General features: G+C 39.2%; 1 protein-coding gene across 1 annotated transcript in view; it reads left to right on the top strand.

Annotated features, from left to right (window-relative positions):
- Window positions 1–14,870, top strand: part of ESRP2 (epithelial splicing regulatory protein 2) — a 179,431-nt gene that overhangs the window by 117,141 nt on the left and 47,420 nt on the right. The window contains exons 11-13 of the mRNA XM_017824396.1: window positions 1,934–2,313; window positions 8,455–8,579; window positions 9,810–9,873. The gene's annotated coding sequence lies outside the window, so the exon portion shown is untranslated. The remainder of the gene's footprint in view (window positions 1–1,933; window positions 2,314–8,454; window positions 8,580–9,809; window positions 9,874–14,870) is intronic.

Raw genomic sequence — 14,870 nt, 5'->3', positions numbered from 1 at the left:
GGACCATGGGAGTAGAGGCTCCTGAGACATCATTTCATATGATAATATTCAGTATTCAGTAGTATGATGGTATGCAGTGTTCCAAACATGACAGAGGGAACAGAAATACTTTGAAAGGCCACAACAGCCCAATGAAGAGCAGCTCATACACAGACACCTGAACTTGCAGGATATTGACTGTCAAAACCTAAAAGTCTGTTCCAGCAAGTTTTGACTAGTGAACTGTCTGGCTATGGCTGGGGAGGAGATAATAAATCAGATCTAGACAGCTCCATATTCTCTGTCCCTACCCGAGGGCCTGCCTGCTGAAAGGAAACGTCAGTTGTGTTACAAAACTGTTGATCCACAATCCTTGGTCAGAACAAAGATCGTGGAACATACTGGTTAAAATTAAAGGAGTTTTGCCACATATCCCTATGATCCACTCTGACTGATCAGTGTTTGATATGAGGGTCACATGAGGGTCTAATCAAAGTTCAAGCTTTTTAATTTTTATTGTTTTCTACGAGTAATGAATTTTCAGCTTTGAATTTTCTGACATTAAGTTTAAGAAAAAAAAGGTTATGGGGAATTTTGGAAAGCAATGTATATTACACTCAGTTATACTGGCTAATACTCTGAGAAGAAAGAGTTTCTTTTTACATAGCAGATAATATGGAAGAATCTCAGAAGATCAGGACCAAATAAATAAACGTAAAGCTAATTAGCATAACAGAAGGCCTGTCTGTGGTACACACACACAGCTGCTCTGTCAGGGTTAAGGCTTTCTGAACCATCAACAGAGGCCACAAGGGTAATTACAAAGTAATTCAGGTCTTACCCATAACAAAGGCCCAAGTATCACACTTGATTGCACTAATCTTATTATATTCAGAAAGATACATAGATGAGTACTGCAGATTGTGAACCTCTCGTTCTGCTGTACTTACCAGTGTTGTCCGGAGAATCTGAAGTCACTTGGAAATTTTTTCCTGTATAACTGGGCTAAAACCTAGAGATGGCTGAAATGGATGCCTGTCGAGCTTCGAGAGCGCTGTTCCCAATGCAGGAGCAGCAGTGCCTTCCTGCCTTGCCTCTGATTGCTGCCCCATCCCGTTTGGATGCCCAGAGGGCTTATCCTCCTGGAAATAGCTCTGGCCTTAGGCTGCTGAAGGAAAAGGTATAGGAGGGGTTTACTATTCTTTGTAAGAAAAGAGGGGAGTAAGAGGGGAAGAAAGGCATCAGTAGTTATGATGCAGTTCTGGTTTAGGAAGCTGAGAGTGAAGCTAGATCTGAGTGACCCCTGAGTTGGTACCTGGATATATGCATATTTTCTTGTTTCCTTTCCTAGTCAGATAAGGGGAATTTGTATTAATCTCTTCTTAAATTTCACTGAGGTTAAAGGAAACTTTAGGTGCAGATTCTCATGTAAAACATATCCCCCCATACAGCCTGCTCAGAATTGCAGTGTAAATACAATACAGTAACATGTTCAGAGTGGCAGGTTTTTTATAGTAGCAAGAGGTTTAGAAAGTCTGAGGGTTGCTTTCTGTGACATTGGGGGTTCACAACATGTTTGACACACAGAAACAAAATAAGAATTTTGGTGGGCTCATTGTGAGAGCTGTTGGTTTGAAGCAGCTGGTGTATTTATGTCCCACTCTTTACCTTCCCAGTCCAAAAAAAAAGGTGCAGTTTTGTTTGTTTGTTTGTATGTTCCAAACATGTAAACAAAAGCCAAGATTTATAAAAGGTTCCATAAAATAGAAGAGTTACTGTCAACTACAAGCAAAATCAACGACTGCTTTTTATTTTCTGTATCTTGATGTTTCAACAGCATCTTTAGAAGAAGCCTAAAGGTTAGGAATCCGAAAGATATGTTACTTTCATTGAAAGGTTATCCATATGAAGCCTTCATTTCGTCTTTTTTTTTATGGCTTGTTTTTTATTTCAGTGTCCAAGTGTGATGGAAGTTCTTCAAGACTGACCCTGAAAGGTACCTGGCTCCCTCACAGAAGAGAGGATGGAAAAATAATCAGATGTTTTCACCACAAAATGGAGAAGTCATCTTTAACTTTCCTCAAAATGTTATCCTCATATGACAACATGTCAAGTCATTTGAGTCTGCTGGATACAATCAGATTTATTGCTACCCTTGAACTCTGAGAGCTCCTAAAAATTATCCTGAGCAGTGTCACATACGAACTAAAACCAGAAATACTGGGTAAACCAGTTACACTGACACGAATGAGCCAGGTGATGAATTCTGGTAATCTCCTACCTCACAAGAGAGCAGCACCAATTGCACATATGAAGATTTTTTTTCTGCATCCTGTAAGTACGAGTTGCAGCTTCATTCCTAATCCAGAATATGATACTCATTAATTACAGTTCTGTTATATTATGGAAGAAAAATATTTCAGCACACGTGTGTGAGCAGCACACACAGCTCCAGGTGTGAGCAGCACACACAGCTCCGTGTGTGAGCAGCACACACAGCTCCAGATGTGAGCAGCACACACAGCTCCAGGGTGGCTCCTGCGGGAACCACCAGAGGCTGCTCGAGAAACGCAGCCCCGCAGCCGCGGCCCGGAGGAGGGGGCTGCGGTCGTGTGGAGACTGAAGAGAAGCGTTAATGGAGCAGTTACCGAAAACACGTGTTCTTCCTGAATGGGACATGGGGAGGTACAAGAATAGGAGTTAAAAAAAAAAAGGGGGGGGGGGTTCTTTTTTGATTTCTAGGTCATTTTATTTGCTGATTAAAAGTGTTAACAGTTGAAGACAAGATCTTGCTGACTGATGCTGTTTCTATTACATGTTGGCCATTCTGCTCGATGAAATTGAGGGGTGGAAAAAAAGAAAAGTTGTGCATAGGAGCAATTTAGAACTCCACCTAAAATATCAAGGGATTTCATCCTTGTCCACCCTTCTGAATAACTGCTTGGGAGAAAAAAAGTGTATGTGTATAAACACTTACATAATTTACATTTTAAAATATATATGTGTATATATAAATACATATGCATGTTGTTGAGGAAAGGGTTCATAACAAATCTGTCCTTTTGTTTCCATAATACACTGGAGTTTCTTGTTTAGTTCTGATGAGAAAGAGAAACTTTCTGTTCACTGGAACTGCTGTCTCTTCAATAGCTCGACCAACAGAATACTGCCTTTTGATCTTTAGTAAGGTCATACAGAGAATCACTGCAGGTATTGTACTAAACCCTGAATCCCTAAACTTCAAAGCATCATCTAGGACCTGACAAATAAGAACAAACCCCATATAGATGTCACGGGTCCTGAAAACCAGAATACACTACATCACAGAAATTAATTGCATGTAGCAGAATCTAGGAACAGAGTCAAAGGGAGGCGAGATCAGAAAGAATCACAGCAAGTGTTGGCTCTGGAATGACCTCCCAAATGGAGCTCACCTGAGTCCTCACTCATTCATTAGTAAATTTGGTATGGTGGAGCTGAAGCATCAGTAGTCAGAAGGTTACTAGTAGCTCAGTGCTGATTCATGTGAGGCATTAAATGTTGCATTGGTTAAGCAACAACAATTGAGAAAGAAGCTGTTTCCCAGAGATTAAGAGGTGATGGGGAAGACTCGATGGCCTGAGGCTGCTTTTGTTCTTAAAAGGTGGGGAGGAGGAGGAAAAAAGCTGCATGGTATTTATTCATGAGCAAAGCTGGTTAACAAATAGGGACAGGATGTTTATAAAAGGACTATTCCTGCCATTAGGAGTCCTTTCTTAACAACCTGAATAATTTCATAGCAAACTAAAATTATACTTAAAAAAAGGCAACCGTTCAAAGTGTATGTCTGTTCATACTGCTATAGGTGTATGTTCAGACCTACCTGAGGACAACACTCAAAATACATGTGCTTGTGCATCTGATATGTTGAAAAGATCTGTCCTTCATACCATCAGGTTTTTGTGATATTCTGGGAAAGAAGTGCTGACATTCTTGTTCAAGATCAATTTCTTTCTCAGGCATTGATGGTATAAAAAAATTAAGCATAGTGCTGTACTATTCTTTTTCTTCAGCTCTTTCCTTCATTTGTGCTCTAGCTACCACTCTCAAAAGATTTGAAAAATGTAAGATTCCAGAAGTAATTTGAAAGACCCTTGGGCTGAAAGAGTTGCTGTGGGTATTTCAAAATCCTGTTAAGTAGCTATGAGTGCGTGACCCATTAACTAATGAAGAATTTGGCTGCTTACTGTTTATTCTTGTTTTATTGTTTTGTCTCCTTCTGTACATGCATCTGAAGTAAATTACTGTTAGGTCTTTAAATCAATATGGTCTATACTAAACTGATTAGGATGTAGGCCATAACACTTTAGTTAAGGAATTTCCTTAAGGAAGTCTGTCCTTACTTTACTCCCATACTAAATTATTTGTTTGAAGGACCCTATAAGGGCATGACATTGTGTTCATTCCTCTTCACAGCAGTACTTGCTAAAGCAGTTTGTAGTTAAAATGGCATTCCTGGCCCCAACCAACTGTCAAAAAGAAAAAAGTTGTGAAAACTGCAACTTTATTTAGCTAAAGGAAAGTTGGGGAGTCAAGGCTTCTGAAAATTCCCTGAAAATTTTACTTGCCAAAACAAGTTCTGAACTCCTGGTCACAAACACAAGCCCAGCTTTTTACAGTGTGTGAGTAATGAGAAAGGGGTTGCATCATGGCTTTGGCCAGTCTTAGGGTTTGCTGAAAGGAGACTCTGCTCTCACTCCTGACTGTAAACCCATCTATTTATGTAGGCTCTGGCAGGAACAGACTCTGTAGAACTAAGTCAGCCTGGCTGCTGATTAAAACATGTTTTACTGGTGGATTAACAAATTGCATTGGCTGAGCTGAAGTCTGACCACAACTGTGGCAGGTACAAAGAGGTGGGATACATGAAGCTGGGAAAAAGAAGTGTGGAGAAACAAGAAGGACCTCCCATTCCTGGCAGTAGGGAGCTGTCAAACCAGCTTAGCTGCACTATTTAACTTCAAAAATTATGTTTGGAAATTTTGCCTGAAAAGCCATGTGTCATATTTAAGATTTTTCTGAACAGAGTTTAAGTTCACAATTCAATTCAGATTTCCAGGTGGTCATGTGAGCCTGTTGTTTGATAACTGTCCAAATCATTGAAGTTTTAGACTTAGGTATCATCTCAGTATTAAGGTTTTTAAAATTTCTCTTGGTACTACAATGCAATTAAATCAAATACAGAGAGATTTTAATACCCTCAGCCAGTTTTGCAGTAATCTCATCATGTCATGCCCACTAAGATGAAAAGTGGCAGAGCAGTGTATCGGCTTCCCATGAATGTCACAGTTTCATACCCCCTAGTGCTGCATGCTCTTAGCAGTGCTGCTGAGGCTGTTGAAGATGCTGTCACACATGACCTGTTGGTCTATACCACGTCTGGAAATGTTTTCCTTACCCTAAGGCCGAATAGATCTTTGAAATGCTTCTGCTAGACCAACTTTTAGAACACAGTTATGTGTTAACTAGTTACAAGTCAGACAAAATATGAAAAATTGTTATGTGTAGGCCACAGGAGAGCTAAGTTGTGAATTGTGTTTTCCTTCTGGATCACAGCTTGACTACCGTGATCTACATCATGGCAAATGTTCCAGCAGAGGATGCTGTTCCTACTCAGCTCTAAGGTTTAGTGTAGTAATGATGAAAGCTAAACTGAGCAAATAAATGGACATTTACCATTTAAGTACAAGATGGAGTGTTTCTATTAACAGATGCTGCAACTGCTGAATGTTCTTATGGACTGTAAATTTTCCTTTTTTAAATGATAATTCAAGTAAAATACTCAGATTTTTTTATTTTCTAACAAATTGAAATATTCTTTTTCTCCTTCTGCCTCATAGAGACAAACTGTACAGCAGTGCAACTGCAAGAGGAGTATGTTTGTCCTTTTGCCCTGGGTGTATCATGCAGTCACTGCCCAAGAACATTTTCAATGGTGACCTAATTCTGGGTGGGCTGTAAAGAAAAATGCCTGTTTAAAAAGGGAAAGGGAAAGAATATCCATGGGCTCTTTGAGGCTTCTATCCATCACCTCTATATTATGAAAGTCTTGTATCAGATTCCCACATGTCATTATTATATGTATATAAACATACATATTTTATATTTAAAATTGGATGTGTTTATTATCCTGTGGTTTTCTTTGTAGTGCAAAAGAAGTGTGAGACTTATTACTGTTTGAACATGCCTACTGTACATTTTAGATACAGCTACTTGTTTTGATATTCTTCTCCAGGGTAAAAAATTCAAATTGGCCCAAAGAACACACAAATCAGGGGGAAAGGGAAAAGTCTAATCATTGAGTAACATTTGACTGTCATCTTCCCAAGACATTAAGGAGAATTATGAGAACTAAGCTGAGGAAAGCAAAGAGAAAGAGAAGGCAAAGGATGTTGTGCAACTGTGAGCAAGATTTATTTTATAACAAACAAAAGCAAGACTAACTTCACATGAAGTTAGTCATATAAGACTGACTTTGTAAATCTGACTGGTGTTTGATCAGCACAGTGGTCCAACCATAAAAGTAGTTGAGGTACAGCTTAACGTTACTTCTGCTATTTCCTGAACAACATACAAGTTAGGATTAATTTTTGGATGAGTACACAGGAGTAACTTCAGTGTGGGCTGTTGCTTCAGTTGCTAGCACTTAGCATTTGATTGGAAGGTGGGGCAGGGGCTGCAGAGCCCTGCTGTGGCTGCCCTGTCATCTTCCAGAGCACCTCATACAACAGACTTGTAGTTCCATGGCCCAACCAGTGCAGCATCTAGAGCATCCTGCACTGATCCCAGAGCCAGTGTGACATCTAGAGCATCCTGCACTGATCCCAGAGCCAGTGTGGACCTTCTGCAGGTTAAATGGCACTTCTGGTCCATTCATATAATTCTACCCTTTAGCCATGGGCAAAAGACACAGTTTTGAAATGTTCAAAATGAAAATGAAGGCAAATATTACAAATGTCCTTAAAACCTGCAATCGCTGCACAGTTACCGTGGTGGAATGAAATGCACCTGAATGGTGCAAAGGAGCTGGATCCATGGAATATAACACTAGCACTGCATTCTTTATTTGGAATGGATCCAGAGTCCAGGAAGTACAATATAGCTAATTGATATAAAAATAATGGCAATAAAGGTTTTGCTTTAACTTTTAACAGGAATTCACCCATGCTCTATTCAGGATTAGTAAATGAGTTTTTCAAGGCCCACTGGAGTCTTTTATTTGCTGACTTTTATTGAGTTTAGTTAGCAGGAAGCAGTAGTTAAATTTGAATACAAGAAGTTAACTCTGTGATGGATGTTGCATTCACAACTGACATCTGTCATGTCCCAATGAAACCTCTTGAGAAACTGTGTGAATGCTAAGAAATACAAGAGCTTTTGCAGGAGTGTGGTTTACATCACATTTGGAATCTTTGCATGCCCTAAGAAAAATGCAGTCATGATCCAGCCTCGGTCTAAAGCTGCCATTGGAGTTGATTTGAAATACACAGGATTGTTTTCTGTGTTCTTAATCAATCATAGCATATCCTCATCCCCTTCCAAAGGCTCTGTTGAGATGTCTTTTGAATTGTGGCTAAAATACAATTTAATGCTATTTTCAAGTGTGAGCAGATATCCTGAGTTTCTGAATCCTCACAGAGAATTCTGCCAGCCATGCCTTTTCTTGTATCAAGAATATCAGGCTGAGACACGTGGACTGCAACTGTGGCCATATGGTGGCATGTGTAGGAAGGAGGAAGGAGTAATGGGGAAAAATTCCTTCCACAGAGGAAGGAGTAATGAGGAAAAAAAAGAGAAGTGACTCTACACCCCTCCTGTGCAGTACTTGTTCTTCATAACAAACATTTGAAAAAAAATTGCTTTCAGTCAAGCAGTTCAGAAGTAGTTCTTGCTGTTCTGACATGAACTTCATTTTATTAGGTTTTTAAGGTGTAGCCTTATGCAGAGTACGTGACAGCAGCATTATCCAGATGAAAAGCAGTTATTAAGAGCTACACAATGAGCAACAGTTGCATAGGTATAGTAACTTCAGAGAGAAGCTGCTTAAACATGAAGGCACTGCTGGGAGGGGTGGAGGAAAGGCATCCTAAAGAATCATTTCTGTGGAAGGAGCATGTCTCTCCTAGGCAGTCGTTTCCCAAAAAGGTTGTGTGTACTGCTGGTAGAAAAGGGAGCGAGTCACATTCAAATCAAATGTGAAATGAAGTGTACCATGGCCTTACAGCAGATGTGAATTCACACTATCAAGGCAGTTTTTCTTTGAAGTGTCCTTTCCTTTTGCTGGGGGCAGGGGGAGACAGTAGTAAGTGTTGTGAATTATGTGTGAAATATGTATTTGATTTATGCTTGTAATACTAGTGTGGGAAACTTGTGATCTCTACAGACATTTGATCATTCTGTGTTGCTACATACTCAGCTAATATTCTGCATTTTCAGATACTTGAAAGAAAGCATAGAAAAATAGAAACTAAAGGAAGATTATAGAAGTCAGAGATGCTAAAAAGGAACAGATCAAGTATCTCCCTTTGGCCCAAACTTGAAAACTCTGAGGGAACAGAAAGGTGAGGAATGAAAAAGAATGTATAACAAAGGAGTTATGTATATGTGCATGTAGATATACATGCATATTTGTCTATAATATGGGATCGGGTCTTTTGATGAGCTTACTATTCAAACATTAACTTTACCTTGTTTTAAATAAGATGGATTTTTATCTAGGGAACAGGTTGGGAAACTGAACCTTTGGATTTTGATTCTTTGAAATCTGATGTCGAATTCACTGAAGCAGTTCAAGCAGTACACGTCTTTATCCTCTAAAGGGCTAAAGAAATTAAACAAATAGATCCTTGACTTCTGATTTTTCCTTCATGTGTAAACAATGCTCTTGAAATTACTGTGTTTTGTCTCATTTAAGGACAGTGGATCCAATAAACTCTTCGATGCATCATCCCCATACTAATCTTTCTTGATACATTACAATATCTTGATACATACATTTTCTTGTTTCATATTAAAAATGAAGGTAGCAACCGTGACTTTATGAGTTTAGGAGCATTCCAATACATATCCTTTATTTCAGTATTCCTAAGGCCTTGCACAAACCATCATGCCCAATGCCAAGCCAAGTTCCCTGTTAAAATGTGATTCATGTTTTTTTGTCATCTAGCCTTTATTGTATTGTGGAAAGGCAAACAAAGACTGAAAAGCACATTTTATATTAAATAGCAGTACTTGACAATGAATATTTGTTGGCCAAGAACCAGAAACTGTGGACCTGACTTGCAGAACTGTTGCCTTAATTATCCCTTTTCCTGAAAGGGACTTAACACTTCATGTCAGTTGTCATACACTATTTTTTTTCAGCTGAGACTGTGTAATCCTGCCTGCTTAATCCACATATGCCCATTCCTTAGGATTTTTTTTTAAGAAAGGGATGTTTTCTGTTCTACAGGAGAGAAAAAACCATGTCTATCTTATGGAGCTTATTGTCCACACAACAATGAAGAAGTTACTGTATGACTCTGAGGGAGTGTATACAGTGGTTTTGTAAATCCCTCTGAGCCTAGTCTTGAGTAAGGCAACTAATCCCAGCAGAAGGGTATTGCCTCATGAGAAATCTCTGCAGAGCTGTGGAATACATTCCTCCACCCCAGTTGCCCAGGCTGTTTGTGTACTGGGGCTTTGGTTACTGCTGTAGATAGACTGTGCAAACTGATGAAAGGGGGGTATCTTACACCCACTAGTTTTGTTTCATTATGTATTTGCTCACAACCTCCTTCTCTGCCCCCCAGTAATACACTGTCACTGCTATGGAGACTGCTGGTCCTTAGAAGCAATGAAGAGGCATCCTCAAAGGTATTTGTTGTCTCCTGTACTTCTTTTAGGCCTGTGCAACCAAGTTGTAATTCTTGACGTGTATCCCTTCCCACTGCCTTTGAGTCCACATCATTCTAATGTGTACTGCAGGATTCCTTCTCAGAAAAGCAAAACTAACAGTAGAGTAACTGATTCCAAATTTTTAACTTTCTATAGTTACCTGTAAATATTTTCCTCTTTATAGAATTTCTGAAGGAAACTTATACAAAAATGCTATTAATTTTCTTTCTTTTCTTTTAATTGCTGTGATTACAAAACACTTTCATGCCCATGAGCTGGAGGATTCTGAATAAGTTCCAACAGAATACAATTACTCACTCCTACTCCACCTCACTGCTGTGCTAGTAACCATATCTTATTAATCAGCCTTACTGTCCACTCAAGCCTTAGAAGCTACTGTCATTTGTAGTATGTCACAAAACCTGTAAGAAATACTTAGTGGTAACCTGAAGTCCCATTTGCAGTATGCAGTGACAATAAATCAAAAGATAGTTTTATATCTTGAATCAGAGAGAAGGGTAAAAGGGGAAATCTGTGATACTGTGGGAATGATGGTCCCTGGTACTAATGTTAGGTGTGCATTAGGCATTTTTAGGCAGCTGAAGTTTCAGCAATGAGTTCTGTGCTTTGTGTTTTCTTATAGTACTGAATGTGTGTGTGTGATTAAAAATTGTTTCTTTAAGCATACTGTAGTAAAAAACCCAAGCAACAAACACAACTCCCTGAGATTTATGCAAATACTGATCACCATTGGGACTGAGAAATCTTTTGATATAGTAATTTAAATTACAGATGAAGCAGAAAAAGGAGGGTACAAGTGATCTAACAATTATACCATGATGCTGCCTCAGAGCACTGAGAAGGTTGTTTACATATTTTACAAATAATGAAACCTTATCCTCTCTGCTGGAGCTACCAGTCAGCCTACAGCAAACATATCAGCCCTGAGGGATTTGAGAGGAACCCACCAATTCATTTTCTTCTAGTCACAAAGCACCACCAATGGAAGCGCTGGATCCAAAGGGATGAAAGGGTAGGAAAGGTATTATCAGCCTCCTAAGCATGGAACACTTTTGAAAGATGCCTCTCTGGTAAACACTTCCCCAAGACCTTGTGTGAACTATTTACCAAGAGCACAAAGGCAGGTGACGTGCATTGGCTTTGCCAGCCAGCCAAGATCTTAAGATGTAGATGTTTGGGTTTTTTAACCTCCAGTTATCTCTCTGGAGTATAGGAGACTGCTTTTAAGGCTACACTGAGCAGGAAGTGCTGAGTATGTTCCTAAAGGTGTGGCTTAGCTCCCCAGCAATTCCCTGGTAGCAGGGGCGTGGTAAACTAGCCTTAAGTAAAACAAGCAGGCTTTGTGGAAATCAAAAGCTGAGAATGCAAGCTGTTCACATCTCTTTGATTAAAGCAGCTAATCTTTGATTGAAGGTGGTGGGCTCCACCTTGTTCCCCTAAACCAAACAGGTTCACAAGGTTTGGATTTATAAGTCTCATGCTTTTGATACCAATGCAAAATAGAAAATGTTTTTAAAGGTAACTTTTGTAGGACGTGTTGTGAGAAAAAGAGACATTTACACATTAATGTATTACAAATATAGTATTAAATAAGAAGAAAAACGCTGTATCATTTCTTTAAAATCACATTACCCTGTACAGAATGGCTCATTTTACACTGAGAGATACAGAGCAGAACCCATAATCCTGAAAATCTCCACCCTTTATTATTGAGTCCTTTTGCCTTGTCTTTCCCAGGGGAAGTTATGTGTTCTTGCCAGAAGCTGACAGGAAAAGTTCTACTCTTGCACAAGGCAAAGCAGATTGCTGGTACTTTGATCTAACTGGGAAGCATTTAATTTATAGACAGTATTCCCTTCTCCAGCAATCTACACGGCAAAAGGCTACTATAGATATACTCTCTGACAGGGATTCCTGCATAGATAGGCAGTAATCTGGCGTTTTTAAGAGACAGAAAGATCTGATCTCACATCTTAGGTTTTATGTCTGTACAAAGTCGGTGTAAAATGCTGACTCATCAGTGATCGCAGCCTGATTGCCCTCAGTGACAGCTGCAGGAGTTGGGCAGTAGCTGTGCCCCAAAGCCATGGATCCACCAGACTGTGAGACAGAAGTGCCCCTCTTGTTGGCCCATGAGTCACTGTCTTGCTTTGCCAGGATAACTCTTTGTGGAACCAACCACTGAACCAAATGAGGGAATGAGTCCACCTTAAGGAATACATCAAAATATCAAATACTGATTCAGAGTGGAACCCCACAAATAGTAGTGCTGAAGAATCAGAGGGTCCAATAAGCCAAAGGTGGGATGAGAATGAGTAGCTAAAGTTGGATGAACAAGGAATGCCTGAAATTTATATTTATGTCAAACACAGTTCATTATGAAACCTACAGCTTTAGAACACAGTTTGTCATATGTGGCAGCCTCAACCAACTTCTAACTATTCCCATTTCCTCAGTGGGGATATGTTTGCTTATAGTGAATACTAGGATTTTATTTATCTGAAAAATAATGAGGGAGTAGATTGGACTCCTCAGACTCCCTGCTCACACAAAGCAAAGCACTAGAGTATGGAAAGGAGGAGTTAAAGTTATGTCCCAGACAACTACTTCATCCAGAGCTTTATCAGTACACTCACTTTAGTCACTGGTGGACACTCCCAGAATGTGCCAGGCCACTTTCTCTTGTGTCTGCCCCAGGGCTCTTTTTCTTTTCCTCACCACCATATCTTTGAACCTAGAAAAGGCAAAATCTTACTATGTTAAGGATGTCACAGTGTGGTTGAAATAATTACTTGAGGAAAACAAGGAATGACTGAACACAAGGTGACATTTCCTGTCAAACAAGGGTGTGCCACATGAGCAGAGGGTTGTGGAAAGGGGGTGAGGTAGTACTGGCACTTATGAAACAGCTCTGTCACTGTATATTATCACAACTCCAACTTATTAGGAAGGGAATTGCACCTGCTTGCCATGTGCTTAGTTATTATCTCTGTTTATAAAGCGACTCTGCAGCTATTAAGTGATAAATGCACTGAGTGAATCATATGGCATCTTAAATTTAAAATTTCTGCAGTATGCCAAAGGGAATAATCTGTCTTCTTTCTGTCTGAATACAGTTACTGACTGTACAGTATGTTTCTTTGAGAATGTTTCTTCTCAAGAACCTGTATGGCTCTCTTGTGTCAGCCAGGTGTGTCTGTAAGGACACTGCTTCTGTCTTCCTTCCACTGTACACTCCACAGCATATGAGGTGAACATCAGGCAAAAGGGAGAAAGATCTTTGGTCAAGCATGCTCAGAGCTTAAAGTGAGGAGAGGATTTGTTGAATGGAACAAGGGAATATATCTGAGTGAGAATCTGATGATTCTACTGGTGTGACTGTAACTGTAAAATACAGTTCAGTGTAAACTCGAGTCTTGCATGCAAGCAATTACATGTAGAGGTGCTCTAGAAAAAAAATGAGATATCTTTGCAAAAACTGTAGTTGTCTTGTCAAGCTACAAATGGCAGAGTAGAAAATAAACTCATCTAATCTTCCTAGATATGGGCATAATAGTTCTTCTAGAGTCTGGTAGTAACAAGTCAGACAAGACTTTTGAAAGACCATGTACTTTCAAGAAAAAGACAGTGAAAAGAGAAATACAAAGAAAAGTTGTATCAGAGGCCTGCTTCTTTGAGGAGATTATTCCATCCTTTTAATGGGACAGAATAGGACCCAGAGTGTGTTTGAAATTCCCCTGTCAGATCCCAGGGATGTAACAGTTGGTGGTGGAAGTGAAGTGGAGCAAAATAAACATAATCAAGATGGAAGATCAGGAAATCATTGAATGATAGGTCCTGTCATGTCTATTTTGGATGCACATAATTGCATTCATCAATTTATTATACAATACTCTGATGAAATGTTTTTAAAATTAAGTACTTCAACAGGTGTTTAGGTTTTGCTTAAATTTTGCATTTATATTTTACTTCTGTTTATCCTGTGGTGAGAAAAAGATGTGTATTAGCATATCTGTATGTACAATAAGTTTAATTAAATCCTAATGAAGAAACAGGTTAAATGTCAGAGCAGCTAAATCAAATGGGAATGAAATATTATAGGAACACACCCTCCTTTTTTATGAAGGTTTTATGTGTCAGCTGAGAGCTTGTGGTACAATCTGAATAAATAGCCAGAGATTCATAATTTCTGCCCAGATAATGTCATGAGGTCAATTGTCAGTTAAGCTTGAGAAAATGTAATGTGCATAAATTCATCATTAATTGTGTAATTTATATAGTTGTTTTCCATGGAGTAATTTGGACTTCCAGTATACAGTCCTGTGTATTTGCTTGCTGATCCATTCTTTCATCATTGCTGTATTGCAGCATTGATACCAACTCTCAGTAAATGAGAGTGATGTAGAGCCTGCAGATCCTTTGATGTAGATAATGGCATTTACATTTTTCATGTTGTCTGTTTTCCTGTTTCCATGCAAGGTGACTGGAGTTGGATGTCCAGTGTTCCAGATGGCTGTAGCTGTCTCACTGTAAAACATCAGTGATTTTGTGTTTCAGTGAACTTCTGAGAAGTTTCTAGCTGTGCAGTGGGAGTGCATTTCTGGGTGGGAATACAATGGGCTGAATATCATCGAGCCACTGAAGGAGGATATGAAGGAGTAGTGCAAAAATCCTTTTCTAAACAGTTAAAGGACTACTGAGTTACCTGTCCTGCTACTCCTGTGACTGGAAGTCTCTAAGTTGATCTGTTAAATATAAAGTATAAAATGGCCCAAATTACATGCTTCATGTAGACATCAGATCATTCTCATTTTTCATTATGATGAGTTAACCTCTTGATCTTTTCACAAGAGGATATAATTTTATCCTGTTGAACTTCAAACACGTGAAATAATTTTAAATCTCATTGCTTACGAAGTAAGAAGATGATGCTACTTAATTGTATGTAAATACTA

The sequence above is a fragment of the Lepidothrix coronata genome, unplaced genomic scaffold, assembly GCF_001604755.1.
Source record: "Lepidothrix coronata isolate B3197 unplaced genomic scaffold, Lepidothrix_coronata-1.0 Scaffold110, whole genome shotgun sequence".
NCBI classification, from domain to species: Eukaryota; Metazoa; Chordata; class Aves; order Passeriformes; family Pipridae; genus Lepidothrix; species Lepidothrix coronata.
This window is presented reverse-complemented; position numbering and strand designations above follow the sequence as displayed.